The sequence below is a fragment of the Passer montanus genome, unplaced genomic scaffold (genome assembly GCF_014805655.1).
Source record: "Passer montanus isolate IOZ18808 unplaced genomic scaffold, ASM1480565v1 scaffold4, whole genome shotgun sequence".
Taxonomy (NCBI): domain Eukaryota; kingdom Metazoa; phylum Chordata; class Aves; order Passeriformes; family Passeridae; genus Passer; species Passer montanus.
Window position 1 is genome coordinate 16,119,704 of NW_024368818.1, and position 16,907 is coordinate 16,136,610.

The following is a 16,907-nucleotide window of genomic DNA, read 5'->3' on the forward strand; positions in this document are numbered from 1 at the left end:
ATTTGACATTAATTGACATTGCAGTCCTATTGGTGAAAATCCTCCCACTTTGTTCAGTTCACATTTCAGATACAGATATGGTTATGACATGGTTCCAGAGTGGACAGTAATTGATTGATCCATGGTTTGATGAGTTTATACACATTGATACATTATTGCAGGAAACATCCAGAAGAAGGCTTTAACATCTAGTTTATACATCTAATCAAACATATATGTGTGTTTGTGTGTGTGTGTGTATATATATATATATATATATATGCAATGTATCTTTGTGATATAGGCTAAGAAATGGCACAAAAATCCCTTCAACAGGAAAGCAAACAGGAAAACAAAAAAGACTCACCCTTGCTTCAGAGAGCTAAAAGGTGCCAATTTACTTATTAACTAGGGAAGCAGCAAAGAAAGCAGTTGTAAGAGGAAGCTGAAGTCAGGAGGACATGCAAAAGTACCTGCTAAAACACGTTTGTTCTATATATAGTTCTATTTGTCACGTCTTTTAATACAAAATGAAGTGTTACATTTGTTCACTTTCACAGAAGTTGCATACTTCTGTGATTTTCAAACATGCCTCACCATGTACCATCACAAAAGGCTATCAATTCATTAGTTGCTTCTTCCTCAAGGCCACCAATCCTCTTCTTCATTACAACAGCTGAAGCCAAAAAGGGAGCTGCCATTCTCTAGAGTCCACCAGGAGAGCATACAGAGAGAGGATACAGAATACCACTGCCTCTCACATGGAATCAGGGCCACAGGCAGAGGAGATGCACACAGGAAACTGAGCAGAGTATGGTTAGGGGATGGGAGAAAAGACTGCAAAGGATGAGGAAGTGGTAAAGGGCAGCAGGCTATGCTGATGAGCCTGGGAGACAGATGAGCTCAGAGGAAAATCATTTAACCCTGGAAGCAGATAAATGGAGTTCCTGCTAGTGGCCATGAGGAAAGAGGAAAGTGGCTGCATCACTTATGGGTCCCTTAAAATTTTACACTCTGTTGGGACAGGCAGATTCTCCTCTAAAGTCTTATAAAACCAGAACTGAAAATAAAACAGTAGACACATTTGTGATATTAGAACATCAAGGAGTGCTGGGGATCTGACTCATATTTTGAACACATAATGATGGCAATATTATGACACTAACAGCTTCAATTTACTATAACAGAATTCTCACAGTATGTGTGATGGGAGAACACAGCTGCAAACACTTTCATGGGGAGTGTTAGATGTTTAGTTATCATTTAGGCTGGGTTTATGAGCTCAGTCTTCCTTCAGATTAAGAAAATGGGAAGAAAATAATCCATTTACTTGATGATTGTGTACCCAGGAATTACTGGAATCCATAATAAAAGATATTATGAATCACTTTTATTACTGACCAACATTTTCAAACCAGAGCCTGAAGCAAGATCCCAATCCATACTAAGGGGGTTTAAGCATATTTGGTCCAATATGATATATTTTCCATTGATTTTTCTAGAAGCAGCCATAAAACATTTAAATTACTTCCCCAAAATTATATCAAAATTAAAAAGAAGATCCAGTGCTGGATGTAGAAATATTTAGTCAGGTATTAGAAGGTAAGCAGAACAATCTTCTACTGAAAGGTTTGGTTTCAACACAGTTCCTAGCTTTTCCAAAAACTATATCATTTAGGATCATTTGGAGGTTCAGGGGAATTACTTTATGGTGTGGAGCTGTGGATGGAATTTAAATTGAAAGTATTTATGTCCTTTTCTATTTTATGCCAATGTTTAGTGTTACTCCATAAAGCAAACCCTAACACAGATATAAATCTGTCAGCATTGCACAAGCAGTATCAATCCATTGATCTTTACCTGGATGCTGTTGCTGAATGATCTCTAGCAATGCCACTCTTCCCATGCTCATTTGTGCACCTTGGACACAACACAATAGGCAATTTTTATCCATAACTTCTCTACCAGCAGCAGACAAAACAAAATATCTCTAAAATAATATGCAGCTCTTGTGGAGCCTGAAGGATGATTGAGAAAAGGAAAGAAAAAGCTGGGAACTAGCAGCCCCTGAATGCAAAGGCTGTGGGAAGCCAAGTCTGTCCTGCCCGTTGCTTTGACAGATGTAATCCTGACTGAACCCTTTTGGCACTTTGGACACAGGGATGCCATCAATAATACCTTTCAAGTCATTCCTTCTGTTACCTCTGCTTCGTAGCTCCTATTTATTAAATTACTGCTTATCTCTTTTTATATCTATTTTCAAAAAAAGGGAACACAGAGATAGGATTTATCAAAGCAAAAAATAGCTCATGGGTCAGCTGCCCCAGGCTATGTTGCAAACCAAACAAAAAGAATGCTAAGCTGCCTGTCACCAAAATAATCAGTTCCTGTGACTAAGAAAATATTTTTTTGCTATTCCAATGCAAAGGCCACTATTGACATAACCAGATTTTATCTTTGGTCATTACAGATCTAAACCTTAAACTTTTTTCTTTAAAATGCTGGACAACATTGTGCTTTTAAAGATCAAGAAGTCTGGTTAGTGTTTTCCAGAAAATATCAAACTCTAGATGCTCTCCCTTACCTTCCTCTTCATTAATCAGATGTTTTATGCTATGCTTACAAGCATGGAGCAGGCTGCCTGCATATTGCCTGGAGCAGGTAGTGAGAACTGGCAGCCTGCACACAGGGAACCCGTATCCACATCCCGTCGACCTTCAGGCTGCTGCAAGCATCTCTGCTCAGAACAGCATTTGGTCTGTAGCAGATCCCCCTTTTCTGCCACTTCCTAAACTCACTGCTCTACAGGGCAGCTTCAATCCGTGGTTTGCCTATTCTGATACCACAGACCTAAGCAACACCTCCTTCAACAATTTAGATGAAAGAGGTTTTCCCATCTGTCTGAAATGTTACACAAGCTGCTATTTAATGACCACCAGCTGAGTTTTGTGCCAAATGATGGCTACAATTGCAAGTATGGGATTTCACTTGTCTAAAAAATTACTTTTTATCTCTAGTTTATGATTTCCATCCTTTGCAGCACACACCTCACATTTCAACAAGTCTCTAATATTTAAAAAAAGAAAAACCAAACATAGCCTAAGCAATTTACAATCCCACAACACTGACTGAAGAAGGTCTATCACATCACCACAAGTTTTAGAATCTGCTCAGCTCCTGTCTTGACATAAACACCTAAAATCATACTTTCCAAAACACATTTGCTTTTCACAGCTGTATTGGGTTTGTGTGCCAAGGCTTTTGACAGCAGGGATGCTTTAAGGTAGCTTCTGTGAGAAACTGCAAGAAGCTTCCCCTGTGCCCAACAGTTAATCCCAGCCAGCTGCAGGATGGACGCAATGCTGGCCAAGACCAAGCCCTTCAGTGATGATGGTAGCACCTCTGAGATATAACTTTTTAGAAGGAGGGGAAGAGGAGAAAGGGAAAGGTGTGGGAGAAACCGCCCTGTAGACCCCAAGGTCAGTGAATATGGAGGAAAAGGAAGTGTTGCAAGTACTGGGACAGTATGTCCCCATGCTCTCTTAAAGGCACCTGTGCTGAAGCAGGTCATGAAGAACTGCAGCCTGTGGGAAGGACCCATACTGAAAAAGTTTGTGAAGGACTGTGTCCCATGGGAGGAATCCCATGCTGGAACAACAAAAGAAAGCAAGGATGAAGGAATGGCAGAGACTACCTGACTACCTACTGCAGCTCCTCTTCCCTCTCCCCTTGCATCACTGGAGGGAAAAGGTAGAGAAAATAGGGAATGAATTGACCCCAGGAAGAAGGAAGGAGTGAGAGCAAAGATGTTTTAAGATGTGGTTTTATTTCTCATTACCCTACTCTGATTTGATTAGCAATAAATTACATTAACTTTCCCCAATCCAAGCCTGTTTTGCCTGTGACAGTAACTGGTGAGTGATCTCTTCTTGTCCATAGGTTGACCATGAGAAGACTTTTATCAGATTTTCTCTGCCCTGCCCAGCTGAGGAGAAGAGGGATAGGGCAGCTTTGGTAGGATACCTGATGTCCAGCCAAGGACAACCCACCACAACAGCTGGTTCTCCATGTGCAGCAGAAAAATGGTGTTTTTCTTGTCAAGCTCTGAACTGCAATTCAAAACAGCAGCAACAACAGGTATGACCTACTCAGGGTTCCACAAATCCAGTGGTACACAGTGCTTCTGGCAGATGAGGGGCTGTTGAAGATGCTGCAGCACAGACCAGGCTGTCCTGTGTGTGCTGCTCATGCTACAGGGAGCAAAGCCAAGCACTGCCTCAGGAGGCTGGAGCAGATCATTGCCAGCAGCAATGCTCTGGCCCCATCCTTGTATTGTGGATACTGTAGACCACCACCAGCAGATGCTATTTGTGTGAGGGAACAAAGTAGATATAACTTTCACCTTCCCCTCTGTGCTTCCTCAAGCTGTGTCAGAGGCTCCTGCTTGGCTGGCTCATGGGGGACATCCTGGTGATGTGTCATGCTCTCATGTTATCTTGTCTTCTCTGTACCACACATCCACAGCAGGCTTTGCACTGATGAAGAATTGGAGTTTAAACATACAGAAATAAAAGAAAAGGAAGATAGCTCTGACTTTTTGATTCACTGGTCTTCAGCATTTAATATGTTGAAATAATTGTGCTGTTCATTTGTGCCTTACAGGATGTGTCACACAGTTAAAATTTAACAGACAAATTTCACTCTGTGGATTTGGGGAGGGCAACAGTCTGTTTGGTAGTAGCCAGGCAACGCTTTCTGGAACAAACACTACATGTACCCTAGAGGTTTTGGGGCTTTTTACTACTGAGAAGTATCTTCTGACCATTTCCTAGCTCATACTTTTCCATAGTCAAGAGTAACACAGGGCTTTGTGGTGCTGAATTCAGGTTTGGGGTGCAGTTCACCTCAAAATGGGGCTCAATCTGTTTGCTGCAGCTAAGCCCTCTACCCAGCTCATGCTTCAAAGAAATTGGACACATCACCATTAACAGCTTCAGCTCAGAAGCCCTCACAAGATTACAGCCAAAGTCATATCTGTTTTTGGATCAGATGTTGAGGGATTTTTTGTTATAAAATAAAACTGAAAGCAGCAAGAGAGCAACAGACCCAAGTAACTGTGTCCTCATAAACACAGGTGAGTTGCCATTCATTGATAAACAGTACACTGAAGTCTGTGCAATGTTAATTTACTCATCTTCAAGTGATGCATTACTGTTCTTTGTGGGTTTGGTATCAGTGAAGAATAATAATTGCTGAATAATACTAAGGTCCCTGCATAGCTATCAGACATTATTGACCTTTGCTTACTAGGCAGCACTGGAGCTCAACCCCTGATCTGCAGTGAAAGGCTACATGGTCTTATTAAACTCACTGTAGAAGTTGCAATCAAAGAAGGCATCATAGTCTCCATAGTAACAACTGAAAAAAATCTCAACAGATATCACAAATAAAATAAAGGGCTCTGGTTGGAAAACTTAAATTGTGGGTGCAACCCAGAGCCTTCTCTCATCCTCCCCATAGCCCAGGACCCACTTTCAGCCCAGCCTGGGTCCACTAGTCCCATCCCAAGTGATGCCATAGGATACTGGACTTCAGTGGCAAAGTCAAGGAGAGGAGAATGTGTGCCATGGTGCTAAACAGACACTGAGTCCTGCAGTGCTTCTGAGGGAAACAGAGATATCACAGATGAAAAGCATCAGTGCAGGGAAAGCAGAGCCCTGAATGGCACGAGCAGGTCTTCACACTCACATGTTTTTGAGGAGGCAGGTGGAGAAGAGGCACAGCTCCCATCATGGGAAAGACAGCAGCAGCAGCAACCAGGTCTGCCGTCCTGCTTGTTTATTCAGGAAGGAGAAGACTGGTCACATCCTAGGAAAACCAGGGGATCTCTGTGGGCTTTAGTATGACTAGGAGTGAGAGCACAAGGGAGAGAAGGAAGGATTGCTCTCTGTAGCAACACAAGAAGAGTCATGTCAGGCACAACTCAGAAGGGGATCTGAATATGACCAGAGAACACAGACAAGAGAAGGCAGGTAGCTTTGCCAGGACACCCTCACCCTCTAGGCCCTCTCTCAAACCAGGTTTCCTCTGGGAAACTGGAGAGAGGTTGATCTGTATTTATGTAACTAATTATGTTGATCTGGTTGATCTGTATTTATGTAAGGAACTGTGAATGAGTCACACCTGGGAGATATTTAGGGGCTAAATAATGCATCTGTTACTCACCAACAGAGATGTCTTGCTTGGAGAGATCTGCTTGAAGCTCTGTGCTGCCAGGACAGACTTGCTCTGTCACCTGAGTTACCCTGGGCATCTCTGCATGTTCCTGATCATGCTGAAGTGTGCCCATGGCAGACACTCACCCTTCCCCCTCAGAGCTATTTCACAATTATATGTATCTGTCTTGTCCCCAGTTTTTCTTGACTGTGTGCTCCTTGATCCTTTTTACCCTGTATTCACACACAGTATATATCACAGTGTATATCTGCCGCCTTAAATGTATTTCTTGCTCTTTGCTTTTTTGCTGCCTTCAGGTTTTGTAGAATGTTATCTGCTCTAAGTCAAACCACTGCCAAGCCATATAAAATACATAATCTTTCCTGCATATATAAAAAATATATTTTCTCCATTCCTTTATTTTCTATTGACACATTTCTCCAATTCATCCACGTCAGTCTGGCATTGATATGCCAGAACCAGCAATACTGTTCCACCTGTGCTATGTACAGCTGGATCATCACCTCCTCAGAAGATAATGGTTTTGCCTCTGTGTGTAGCCCCAAAATCATACTCTTCAATACCAATATAAGCCCACTAAATGGTTTCCCACTGCTTTCTCTAGGGTTTGGGGGTTTTTTTCCATTTCTAGTGCTCTATAAGTATCTCTCTCCTGCAGAACAGCTGAGTCTCTGATTATTTTTCCCAGATGTAAGAAACTGAATTTTTCAAGCTGGAACTTTTCTTTTACTATTATTCTATATTTCTAACATTTAATATCCTTTCTACCACTTCTACCCTTGTTAATCTTCCCAGCTCCTTGCAAGGCAACATCCTCTGCTGGCTTAGGAATACAGTATATTTGAGCAGAAAGCAAGCTCAGGAACACACTGTGACTTCAGCTGACAATTTGTTCCCTCATGAGAGGCATCTGTTAGCATCTACAGATACATGGCACATTATTTTTCCCTCCATGTTTTCTCCTTGCTTCTGCTTGGCATGCTGGAGGGAAACAGTGGGCTAAAGCTGGAGGGTTCCCTCTTCGACCCCTTCTTCCCATGGCTGCTAACCCATCTGTGTGAAGGAAACAGAGCTGACCCAGAGAAGTGAATCACACACAATTGCTGGATGGTTGGGGCTGGAATGGAGCTCTGGAGATCACCTTATCCCCACTATTAAAGCAGGTTCAGCTAGAGCAGGCTGAACAGGATCAGGGAGGATCATGGATGGGCAGGGGGGTGTTTAATATCTCCATGGAAAGAGACTCCACAACCTCTCTGGGCAACCTGTTCCAGTGCTCTGTCACCCTCAAAGTAAAGAAGTTTTTCCCCCTACTCAGATGGATACTCATCAGTTTCAGTTTGTGACTGGTGTCCCTTGTCCTGTCACTCAACATCCCTGACAAGAGTCTGGCCCCATTCTCTTGACAACCACCCCTAAGATATTTACATGCTTTTTCAAGATTCCTTCTTCTCCTCCTCCTAGCTACAGATGCTCACTCACATCATCTTCATGGGAGAAGAGATGATCTTGCCCCTCTCATTCTGCATACAGTTCCTTGTAGCTCAGCAGGGAAGCAACTCCACAGACATGACAGACAGATCCCAGCAGCCTCTCTCTCTCTCTCTGTGACTCCTTCCCATTTATTATTTCTTCCTCTGTTTATCACCTTCCTTGATGGTCTCAGGCAGTGTAAAAGTACTCTCAGACAAAAAAGCACTCCTAAACTTGTTTTTGTAATTCAATGAATCAAAAGCTCTCCTTTGTGAGACAGTTTTTTCCTAGAAATACAATTTCTACACAACCTCCCACTGGAGTTAATGAGGGTTCAGATGTTTTCTAATCTTTCTCTAGCTCTAACTCCCACCAGCACTAATGGTCAGACAGGCTGGATGCACTGTTTTGAAGTGCTATTCTTATGTTTTCATTCTCTTGTTCCATATGTTCCTTAGCAAGAGAACAGGTTTTTCTTACCAGCTGCTCTCAGGATAGATCAGGCAGCAATTGGTAGAGCAATATAAATAAAGATGTGGACAGGAAAAGTTATAGAGTTTAAAATCCTTAAAGTACAACATTGATTTAAAGTAACAGGTACTAAACATTTATCTCTACTTTTTAAATCTCACATCATTCAAGAGTGGAAGCAGATGACCATCCCCACCCTACAGCTGAAAAGAACACACAGAAGCAGAAGAAATTTCAAAGTTCCCATTTGAAATGTTCTCTTTCAGTTGTCCCCAGAAGCTGGGGTATTTTCGAATTTTCCTCAGAGGGATTAGCAATTAACATTTTTCTAGAGACTGTTAATTACTGTTGGTGGCAAATGTAAGAGTCCTTCAAATCTGATGTGAAAGGCTACAGAGGTTTTCTAACCTATGGTTTCTGTAGAAGGAGTGGGAGATCCCAGCTTCTAAAATTAGCCTGAGGCATTTGAGGGGATCTTAAGAGAGGGGATGCCACTAAAAGCAAATGTTTCTCTGCATGTGCCACTGTCCTTAAAATTATATTTACACTCTTTAAGTTTGGAAAATATATTTATGATCATCATATTCAACAGTCAGCTTAGCACCATCACCATGTTCACCATCACACCATGTCTTCAAGTTCCATATCCACACAGGTTTGGGACACTTCCAAGGATGGTGATCCATCACTTCTCTGGACAGTCTGTTCCAATGTTTTATAACCCATGGAAAAAAAAATCATACTGTTAAAATTAAACTTCCCTCAGTGCAACTTGAGGCCATTTCCCTTTGTCTTGTCACTTGCTGCTTGGGAGAAGAGACCAACACCTACCTCACTGCAATCTCCTTTTACATAATTGTGGATGGCAATAAGGTCCCCCTTTTCCCAGACTAAACACCTACAGTTCCTCCAGCTGCTTCTTGTCAGACTTGTGCTCCAGACACTTCCCCAGCTCCACTGCCCTTCTCTGGGGTCATGCTTCCAGGCCAGATCAGTGGGAAGGGGCATGGCCTAGACATTATGTTATTGGATACCACCTTATGTCATTGCCAGAGGAGGGGAAAAGGGTGTCCCTCTCTGGTGGAACAAAGTCTGGCAGGGTGGGGAATCTGTCAGCCATTGTTCACTGTCTCAGGGTCAAGCAGTGTGGAGCTGGGCTTAATCAGCATTTTGCATGGAAATCACCCCCTCTTTATACACTTTTGTTATTCACATTGTTGCTGCTATTGTTTGTTTTCATTTCTCATTGCTGTTTCCAGTAAATTGTTCTTATCTCAACCTGTTATCTCTGCCTTTTTATCTCCCAATGGAGTGGAGAGGAGAGCTACTTCTTTTCTTTTAGTGGGAATACTAAATTGAGAAATACTATTCCTAAACCATGGCATCTGGAAATGTTCCAGCCCCTGAATGTCCTTCTTGCAGTGAGGGGCCCAGAACTGAACACAGGATTTGAGGTGTGGCCTCACCAGTGCCCAGTACAGAGGATAATCACTGCCCTGCTCCTGCTGGCCACACCATTGCTGATTGAGGCCAGGATGCCATTGGCCTTCTTGGCCACCTGGGCACACCTTGGCTCATGTTCAGCTGCTGTCAGTCAGCACTGCCAGGTCCTTTTCTGCTGGACAGCTTTCCACTCAGTCCCCAGCCTCCAGCCCTGCATGGGGTTGTTGTGACACAAGTGCAGGACTCCTGACTGAATTTCATTTCCTGCCCTCCAACAGATCTACATTCCCACCCAGCCTGGTGTCATCTCCAGGCTTCCTGAATGTTCACTCAATGAATGATGAGAAAGAACTCCATTTCTTGATTAGAAAAACAGTACACCTCCACTGCAATGCTGGGAACCACCCTTGCCAATGAAGGGGTGAGGAGGAGCTGGAGCAAAGCTTGAAGAAGTTGAGAGAAGGAGGGAAAAGGATGAAATCAAGAAATGTGCCTGGGAAGCCGAATACCTCACTGAGCAAATATCTCTGAGCACTACAGGCTCAGACCATGTACCCCTACGTGTTTGTTCCTCTGCATTTCAGGTATTTCTGGTTCCTTTTTCCAGACACAAAACTGCTCTGAAATGAGAGCTAACAGCATAAGACTTCTTGAAGGGCCAAAGCTCTAAAGAGAAATGGCAACTACTTCTGCAGACAAATGTGATGGATGAACGTAACTAGCATGAGGTCTTTGGAACAACCTTTCCTACCCCTTGGGAGAAAGAGAATATAAATAGCCAGTGAAACCCTCTGGTGTTAGGCAAATGAGGATAATAAGTATGCTGGTAATGCTGTAAGAAAGCCACATAACATAAAATGTATCTTTTTTATGACAGTAATGCGAAGCAAAATATACATATTTTGTACACATATTTATCTATACAAAATACCAGATGCCACTTTAATTGTTAGCTTTTATAATAAATGTAATTTATTAAAAATATGTTATCTTCAGAAAGGGAAGGTTAATGGAATCTGCCAGCATCAATGGGAAAGTGGATGCATTTATCTCTTTTTCCTGAAGTCATGAAGGAAAAGATTAACAGAAGGTAATAGGAAAACCTACGAGGTCAGGTTTGATTGCTTATTTGGTGCTGCATTAGATCTGATATGCCCAGTGAAAACCAATGAACCTTAACACCAGAGCTGGGCAGGAATAAAAGACCTGTACTCTAAAAGAAGGAGACAGAACAGTAATAATTCAGACGGAGATTGTGAGTCAGGGCAGTGCTTGTTTTAGCAAGTGTAGACACCTACAATGTGGGTGTGTCCTGGAGATGCACTTCAAAGGTACAACTGCTCATATTCTGAACTGAAAGAGAGGATGCCTCTCACCTTGCAAATGCCTCTTTTCCCATTATGTCAATATAAAGGGTTCCTCCTGAATGTGTTGATCTGTACTGCAGAAGTCTAAAGTTGGGCAGAAGTAATATAGATTCCTTATAATTCAATGATAGCACAGGGACCCACCAGCAGAGCAGGGCATTTGCCCCTGGATTGCTCAGCACTGGTCAGAGTTGTACCATGTTGTGAGTAGCAGCTAGTTATGGGTCAGGACTAAGAGAACATAGTCATGAGGCTGGGAGCTGCTGGGGTGGGGACCTGAGAACCAAGCAGGAGACTTCTTCCAGCCCTGTATCACTATTAGTCACAGGAGAGCAGAAGGAAGGGAAGAGGGAATACTCACCCAAAGCTGTCTTTCAGCTGTGGGCTCCAGCACATTTAAGCAGGCAATGTGTGAACCGCATCATTAAATCTTGAGAACTTCTCAGGGACTCTAAGATAGGAGGGCCAGTCCTTTGGATGCAGACACAGGACACCCTGAATATTATCAAAGGTACTGCAGTGCCCTTATATAAATCACTGTTACTCTTTTCTCTAGAACACTGTGTGCAGCTCTGATCACTCAGTCATGAGAAGAACACTGCAGAACTATAGAAGGGAATATTCAAAGAAGGGCAGCAAGGTTGGTGAGGATGAAAATATTTGGACTGTACATCTCTGTGAGGGAAAAAAACAAGAAGACACATAAAGAAATACAGGAGATAATGAGTGAGACGGAGAAGAGGTATTGGGTCACTCTGTCCACTTCAATTTGTCTGAGATAGGCAATTGCTGGAGAGCTAGCTTATGGAAACAAGGACTAGTGGTTCTCAAGGACATCCCTTCTCTCTCCCCCTTTCCCTGCCCCTTCCTCCTCTTTCTGGGGACCAGACCACCTGCCTGCTCAACTATCCAGGCTGAAATGCCAACAGGAGAGGGAACAAGGGACATGGTTTGGGTTTGTGCAGGCCCCCAGATCAACAACAGCACATGTTATGGTGGCTGAATCAGCCATGATGTCCCATTTCAGCTTCTCAGAATGCTGCCAGTATTTTGAGCCAATATAAAATCCCTAAATTGGCTGGTTGTCAAAAAAAAACAGACTTGAGAACATCCACACCTCTCTCCTAGCAGACTGTGAAAAGACAGAACTTCCTGTTTGACTCCAAAACGGAAATATCCCACAGAAGAAGCAACACCACAACTTCACAGTTCCAGGGAAGGGAACCCTCTACCACTGATGCAGTTCTACAAGGCAAAGCTGCAAGCTCTAAGGACAGCAGTCATACAAGTGTTGTTCATTCATGTCCTTGCAAGTTCCCTGATTCCTCTGGAAACTTCACAGAAATTAGAACTATATTCTTTTGTTCATGGACATAGCCATGGTCAGATTCTTGTGACTCACATGAGCCTCTCGCAGGTTCAGCCAATGGAACTGGAAGTGTGTACTTCCACAATGGAGCAAAAAAAAAATCTAAATATTTAGATTTTTTAGATTGTGAAACTCACTGCTACAAGACACTTCTGAGATCTAGACTTGGCTCAGGAAAACAAAGCAGAAGATTTTTGTTTAAAACAATTCCCCCAGGATTGTTATTTGTTTGATTTTTCAGTACAGGACCGAACTGCACAGGACATTCCACTGATTCAGCATGGCAGCTCTTATAATCCTGTATAAGATAACATTGGCAATAATACAAATACAATTATTGAGCACAAGTACATATCATTAGATCAGCAGGATAGATTTTGGTTTCCAATAACAAGTTTACTCAGCAATCTGTGTTCTTACTGAAGAATACATAATCATCCAGGTATCTCATAAATTACATCACTCTTGCACCCAAGTCATTAACAGAGAATAAGAAAAATAATATAAAAATTATTTTAAATTAAATAGGAAATCAAAAATTAGACAACTTTTTAAAAGTTCTTGTTCATTGGATTCTGAAAAGAATATGTCTAAATAGTTCAGTGCATCTCTAATAGATAGTAGGTAACACTTTCCATCATTCCTGATTCCATACTTGCTTTGCTTTTCTCTTCCATTTTGTCTTATTACTCTTTTAAATCTGTACAAATAGTTTTACTTTCCACATTTATTTTTTCTCAATTCACCTATTTCAAGAATTGTTGCTATATTAACCACGACATTTCCTCCCATCTGCGATTTCTCTCCACTGGGAGATAAACTGTTCCTCTTTATTTGTAATATCTTATGATTAGTAATTCAGTTCTTCTGAGGAAAGTCTAAGTTACTTTATATGTGACAGCCATTTATTTTATGAACAGCAGGACCACAGACTAAAAACACTAAAATGATCTTGCTTGAAATACCTAAAGTGCTCAATCCCGCAGCGGCACACTGATATTAATGTATCACCACCTGGGAAGAAAATTATAATTTCATGCAGCATTCCATATATTTCAGGAAAGATTTCCTGAACAAGCGTACTCAGAGGCTGGTGACATAGCCTCACAAGAACTAAAGAGAGCACAAACTGGAGAAATTGGAATAGTGATGTTTTAACAAGATGACAAAAAGAAGCAGAAGGCCACCTTAGTCTGGATAGACATTCTAAATCATTATCCAATTTTCAGCAAGTCCATTGACTTGTCTGGAAGTATAAAATACAAAACTAGCTAAAACTAAAGTATGCAGAGTTCAAGGATCTTAGATCAGGAAAATTCAAATTATCTTCTCTAAAATAATTCCATTAATAAGCCAGCAGAAGATTTGGACACATTGTTCTGCAAAAGAACTCTTCTAGATGTGTAACTGAAAGTACACCATTTTTTAACGTAATGTTGGGTATTCCACTGGCAAAGCAGTGGCCGCAGGTGAATTACTTTAACTCTCACAGGCGGGGCAGACTACCCAGGTTTGTCAGAGCAACAACTGACTGTCATGGAAATGCCACACTGAGAGGCACTGGAAGAGTTAATTCTATTTAAATAGCCATTCCTCTAACACTGCTTTTTCTTTGGCAGGGTCCCTGGTAACAATAAGGTCATGTTAACAAATTCTAATTTACCAAAGGCACAACAAAAAAAAAATGTCTGGAAGGTGTAACTGGGCTACTTCAAATCAGAAACAAGCCATACCTTTTACCCAGGAAAGTAATTAACCAAGACATTAATGATAGAGACTACTGTAAAATTTGCTGACTCTTTCTACCTTGATGTATTGAAGCCAAGACTTGAATGCCTTTTTGGCAAGGATTCTTTATCCAAACATAAACACTGCTGGGCTTGGTAAAGGGTACTGAATAAAGTGCAATTGCTTGTGATGTATGGGCCATCAAGCCAGATGAGCTAATGGTCCCTTGTGGTACTCTGCTTTATAAATCTATTAACTAGAATTTGGGATTTATAGAGTAGTGGGCCAGAGGAACAATTGTGATTGAGGTTGTACAACCAGTTCCCGTGGACTCTATCATGTTCCTTTTGAAATTGTTGGCAAAAATCCCATGGTATGAGCAATACTTGCCACCAATCACAAAGGGAAAAAGGCTTTTATTAATGCAAGTGAGAAGGCTGAAGGGGTGAAACAGCATTTGTTAGTTGTTGCATCTATAAACACTTAGGAATTTATTTCTTTGTTAGCATTTAGAGAATTCAGTCTCAACAGCAGTTGCCCAGACTGAAAAAGAAAACTTCACACCAACCTGCTGTGAAATAACAAGAAATATACTAACCACTGCATAAGCCTGAGCTTTGACAAGTTTAAACCTACTTTTCATTTTCTGTTCCATTTGTAACAAAACCAAATAACATGAAGTTTAACATGTCTCACGTTACCTTACAGAACATTTTATTTGGAAAGCTTAACCTAATCAAAGGGAAACCACTCTCAGGAAGCAGAACTGCATCGCTGACCCATCAATTACCCTCACTGTAAAATATATATATTTTTTAAATGTCCTAACATCTCCTTTAATGCCAACTCTCAGAAAGAAGTTGCCTGTAAACTTCAATTTTTCTTTAGGGCTTAAAATGCAGCAGACATAAAGAAACAACCCACAGGCTTCTTTCCCTGCAAAAACACTGAACAAAATTGGACTTTATTCTAGACAGAGACATTAGTAAACAGAGCAAAATCTTTAGAGCTCTCACGTGAGTATCATCATACGTCATGGAATATGACTTTAATAGGCTTCCAAATGCTGACTGTGTGTTCTCCTTGCTGATCCACCTCTACCAGTGCCATGAATAATGGCAGCTCTACCATTGATCTCCTGTTATGTTCCCAATGTCTGTTTTATGCCCTGGGTGCTTCAAAAATTTGCCTCTTCTAGATGGCCAAGAAAAGCAAGTGACAGATCTCAGCAAGAGGTCCCATATGGAAATAGAAGAAATAAGGATGGCTGGGAAACATAGGAAATAAACTAATATGCAGAGGTAGGAGAGCGTCTAGGGATGAATGCAAAGCACCCTCAGCTTGGTTCAAAAATGAGTGTTAATAATGATGGGTACTTCTTGTTGCAGTAGTTGAACAGAGCAGTTCCTTTGGGGGCTCCCCATGTTATAACCCATGAACACACTGTGGGCACAGAGCTATCCAGACCTGGCTTCCTTCAGAGGTGTACAGCAGTCAACAGCTCCAGCTGTCATCCCACATTTTTACCACTTTTTCCTCTCCAGCAATGTTTGATCTCTGCCACATTTCCAAACAGCTGGCAGAGAAAGAAGCTGTAGTTACAAATGTGCTGACTAGCCATTGCTATTGGACTGCAGCAGCATAGACAATATGGATAAGTGTAGAGTTCCTACTTTTCTGGAAAGGAGAGATGGTGGGGTGGAGAAGAATTATTGTCAACCTTTTTTTCTCTACCCAGCCACCAGATTTCAGTGGTTGTAGACAACTCGCCCATTGTAGGCATCTTGCCCCACTCCTGGCAATATTCAAACCAGGTTGGACTGGGGTCTGAGCAACCTGGTCTAGTGAAAGGTGGCCCTGCCCATGGCAGAAAGGTTGGGACAAGATGATCTTTAAAGTTTATTCCAACACAAAACATTCTATGATCTTCAACACATCAACACTTAGAGCAGATCTAGAAAAAAAATTAATCAGCAGGAGAGAAATGTGTGTGTGGGAGAGAGGAGGAAATGACTGATAATTATAGGCACATGACAAATAAGTGCCCTTCAATCCAACAAGTCAGCCTATTCTTCCTGCAAGTAACCCTGTGTGCCACAGCCTTTTCCATAAAATTCCTGGCTCTCATTCTCTAAAAAAAGGAAAGATTTACCCAAGCTCTGAGTTTTAATTCCCCATAACTATCTAGGCCTGTAATAATACGGTACCACCATTGTTATTGTCTTGAGGTTTCAAGGCCTCAGGACAGAGCTTTGTCTCTTTTGCCATCTGAACTTTCCTTGGCTTGCCTGTAGCTTTACGCAGCAGCCCTTTAGCTTTGTCTTGAGGTTTCAAGGACAGAGCTTTGTCTCTTTTGCCATCTGAACTTTCCTTGGCTTGCCTGTAGCTTTACTTTAATTTGGTTTAGCTGACACAGCGTTTTAATTGGCCAGGTTGCCCATGCCTGATTTGTTTTACTTAGGTTTATCTTCATATAGTTTTAGAGAGAGAACTAACAAGTAAACAGTCCATCTGGAATGAGATATTTATGGCTCTAATGCAGGGATGTGATATAGAGTTATACAAGCCTGGAACAACATCAGAGACTTTCAGAGGGGGAGACACAGGACATTGCATCCAGGATTATAGTTAGGGGTGATAAGAAATGGGGCACAGCCCGGCACTGGAAACTTCATCACCATAAATAATGCATTCATGGCCAATTAAAGGAAATACTGGACAAACAAAGGTTTATAAAAAACAAAGTAACAATATCTATCATACAAAAAGAACATCAAATATAGAGTACTTGGATGCAACCTGGACCTGCAGACTAATGAAGAATGAGCAAAGGCATCAAA

The 16,907-nt window shown here is 41.7% G+C and overlaps 1 protein-coding gene and 1 long non-coding RNA gene across 2 annotated transcripts in view; both read right to left on the reverse strand.

The window, feature by feature from the left end:
* The window catches only part of DLG2 (discs large MAGUK scaffold protein 2), a 982,417-nt gene that overhangs the window by 903,094 nt on the left and 62,416 nt on the right, over positions 1-16,907 (reverse strand). The window lies entirely within an intron of this gene.
* Positions 4,385-6,090, reverse strand: LOC120506706. The gene is made up of 3 exons (XR_005628580.1): positions 6,036-6,090; positions 5,728-5,847; positions 4,385-4,514 (listed from the first exon to the last, which is right to left on the reverse strand). It is a non-coding gene; the product is annotated as an uncharacterized LOC120506706 (long non-coding RNA).